At 35.2% G+C, this 3,430-nt stretch overlaps 1 long non-coding RNA gene across 1 annotated transcript; it reads right to left on the reverse strand.

Moving 5' to 3' along the window:
* Window positions 1-1,972: 1,972 nt before the first annotated feature.
* Window positions 1,973-3,223, reverse strand: LOC131646386 (uncharacterized). The gene is made up of 4 exons (XR_009297455.1): window positions 3,149-3,223; window positions 2,995-3,044; window positions 2,518-2,903; window positions 1,973-2,436 (listed from the first exon to the last, which is right to left on the reverse strand). It is a non-coding gene; the product is annotated as an uncharacterized LOC131646386 (long non-coding RNA).
* Between the last annotated feature and the right edge of the window lie 207 nt (window positions 3,224-3,430).

Raw genomic sequence — 3,430 nt, forward strand, 5'->3', positions numbered from 1 at the left:
CATAGCTTTATCGGATCTACAATGGGAAACACGATAGTATTCATCAACTCCTAGAGCTGATATTAGAATGTTTCTCGCTTTCCAATCGTATCCATATCTCTTTTCATCTTCAGCAACCCAAGTATTTTCTGGTTTAGGGACAACAGCACCAGCTGCATTTGTCATGGTAATTTGAAAGGGACCATTAACAATTGCTGTCCAAATGTTCCTATCAATTTCATTGATATGAACGCACATACAATCCTTCCAATAGCCATAGTTTTCACCGTTGAAAACTGGAGCTCTATTATGAGCCCCTTTAGGTCCGGAAGCCATCTTTCCAATAAGTGTTTCACGTAGCACGGAATAAACCAGAGCTCTTGATGCCACTTGTTAGACGCTAGGCTTAAGGATCTAGAGGGGGGGTGAATAAATCACACATAATTTTTCGGAATTATTTCAAACCTAGGCGAAAGCGTATTGGGATCGACTTGCGTCTATTCCGAACCCATATTGAAAGAATCGGATATGTGATAAAAACACAAAATAGTTAAGGATTAATGATGAAAAGATCGCTTATAGAATCAAACAGTTACACTAATGTAAATTGTTTAAACTATACGCTTGATTAACTTGTTTGCAATGACTTGATAATAGTTGAAGCAATTGTCATACCCCAATTTTTGACCTAAGATACCACCTCATATCATTGCATATGCATCATTTGCATCTCTAACAAATTGCATAGCTTGTGTTTGCTACTTGTGACTCAGCAGGGTTTAATCAAGAAATCACACATCAGTACAAGAAACAATCAATTAGGGTTTTGTTCTCCCTTCATTTCAAATGAATCATCTTCATCAAACAACCAACATTTGGTCCCCAGAGATTCATTTCAACAAGCTCAAAAGCACTGAATCAACCAAATTAGGGTTTTGACTGAAGATAGCACACCCCTGACTTTTGCTCAGGATTTGACCCAATGACTTGGGACATGATATCAAGACCTCAAGTGCATTATCTTGATCTAATTTATTGGCTCAAGATACCTCCTACACAAAGATTGATCAGACAAATCCTCAGATCAGGGTTTTGAACTATCAGGGACTGAAATCAGGGATCACATTTGGGAAACCCTAAAAATCCCCAGGAAGTCAATCAAAGGTTTCAATCATCTTCAAATAATCCCTATGACAATATCCAATGGAAATTGTGTCTCAATTCAAGATCCATAGTCATCAATTTGTGTTCATTTGAAGTGTGCCATTTTCAATTTGTGCGATTCAAGAGATTAGTTTGGAATTTGTTCAAGGAATCGGCATATGGATTTGTCATTCATGAAAGAAAGTGTTTCACGTGGATTGCTTGGAATTTAGAACAAGTTCAAAATCATATATAAGGATTTCTTCAAGGTTTGCAAAAAAAGAGAAGACATTATCCATTTTGAGTTTATTTTGAAAGAATTGCTTCAAGTATAATTCTAAGACCATGGATTCAAGAATTTCAAGTTCAATATTATTTCAAAGATCCATGATGGCAAGAACATGTTTCAAGGCCTAAAATTCAAAGGATTTCCTATCATTTTCTATTCAAAAGGAATTCAAATTCAATTCAAGATCATTCAAGAATATTCAAAGCTTCATGCTTGAATAACAATTTCACTCAAAGATATTGGAATTTCATGATTGAATAATAATTTCATTCAAGTTCTAAAAGAAGTTCAAGCATTTACATGGAACAAATGAATTACAAAGGAACTTTATCTAAAGTTCAAGAATCACAAAATTCCATTCATTTTCAAGAATGCAAAGTTCATACAATTTAAAGTTGGAATGAATTGGAATTACAAGAAAGAGAAAAAAGCTTCAAAGACTTTCTTGAATTCTTCATTCTTCAAAGTCTTCATTCTTCAAAATCAAATTTCTTCATGCTTTCCTCAATGATGCTCATGTCACATAAAAAAGGAAAACAAAAAGGGGTGAGATTAGCAAAAGTTCAATAATTCAAAAAAAAAAGATTAAATCAAAACAAAAGGAATCAAAGAGATATTCCATGTCCACTTGCAAGAGAAATATCTCATAAAGAATATTTTTATTCTTATTCTATTCCTTGCAATGATTGTATCTTGCCAATCAAGTTTACCAAGTGCCAAACACACCCTTAACTTTTCCTATAAATAGAAGGCTTCACTTCATTGCAAATCACACCAAAGCTACTATACTACTAGCTTTCTCACTTCTTCCTCTTCTCTTATAGTTTTCATGTTTCTTTGTTAGAAGGAGAAATTCTTCAAATCAAAGAAAACTACTTGAAAAAAAATAACAGTTTCTAGCTACATAGTTCTTGAAGGGGAGTGAAGAAGAAATTCTTCATACCTTGGTGGAGAGTTCCAACTTGAAGTCCATCTTCAAGTCTCCCTAATATCCAAAGAGGTGGTGTCATCTTCATCAAAGGATCCTACAACAACAAGCAAGTTGTTAGAGAAATTGTTAGTAACAGTTCAAGGTTGTTAGTAACAATAAAGAATTCAAGGCATACCTCAACAATAATCCGGCGAAAACCTCCTCGCCGTAGGTAAGCTAATTTCACTCTTACTCTCAATATTTCCATTAATCAGTGTTATACCTGCAGCAACAACAATAACAGTAGCAACAGAAACAAGCCACGGTTCATAATCAATCACAGCAACAATTCATGGTGAGTTTGAAGCCGTAACAGCAACGTAGCAGCAGTTCAGATTTGCGACTCAGAATCAACAATCACTTACAACAGAAACGCAGTAATCATAGCCAATTTCAGAAGCAGAATTTCAGAAGCAGAGCAACCGACACATACCTGCAACACTAATCCGGCTAAAATCTTCTAGCCGCAGGTAAGTTATCTTCATACCTCACGCTCAATATTGCTGTTAATTGTTGAATTGTCTGAAACCGAAAAACAGAGAGCATATGTTATTACTGCTATGTCATAAAAAAAAAACTATTGGCACCATGATAAAGAAATTGAAGAACAAACCTTGAGTTTGTCTTCAATCAAAAGAGGCCGGAAGTTCTTGTTTTTGTTCACTGTGAGCAGAATCGAAACAGGGAGTGAGCTATCAATTGAACCATGATCATAAAATTGAAAAATGAATTGGTTTTAAGAAACTGTAAAAAATGATCTGTGTTACCTTGAACATGAGAGAACCGAAAGCACCCTGAGAAGGTGTTGTTGTCACTGTTCTTCGCGAGAGAGGTAGCATCGAACATTAGTTTGTTGTTGTTTCTGAGAGAGCTCACGCTAAGAGATGAACCGAGTGAGAAGTTGTTGTTACTATACTGTTAAATAAAAGTGAAAACGAAATTAAGAGAAACATACCTGGGTTTTTCTTCTGATTCTCCTTCCATGGCCGCTGGAAGTTTCTGATTGTTGTTAAAACCAAGAAAGATCAGTGGTGTTGTTTACTAAACAA

The sequence above is a fragment of the Vicia villosa genome, linkage group LG2 (genome assembly GCF_029867415.1).
Source record: "Vicia villosa cultivar HV-30 ecotype Madison, WI linkage group LG2, Vvil1.0, whole genome shotgun sequence".
NCBI lineage: Eukaryota > Viridiplantae > Streptophyta > Magnoliopsida > Fabales > Fabaceae > Vicia > Vicia villosa.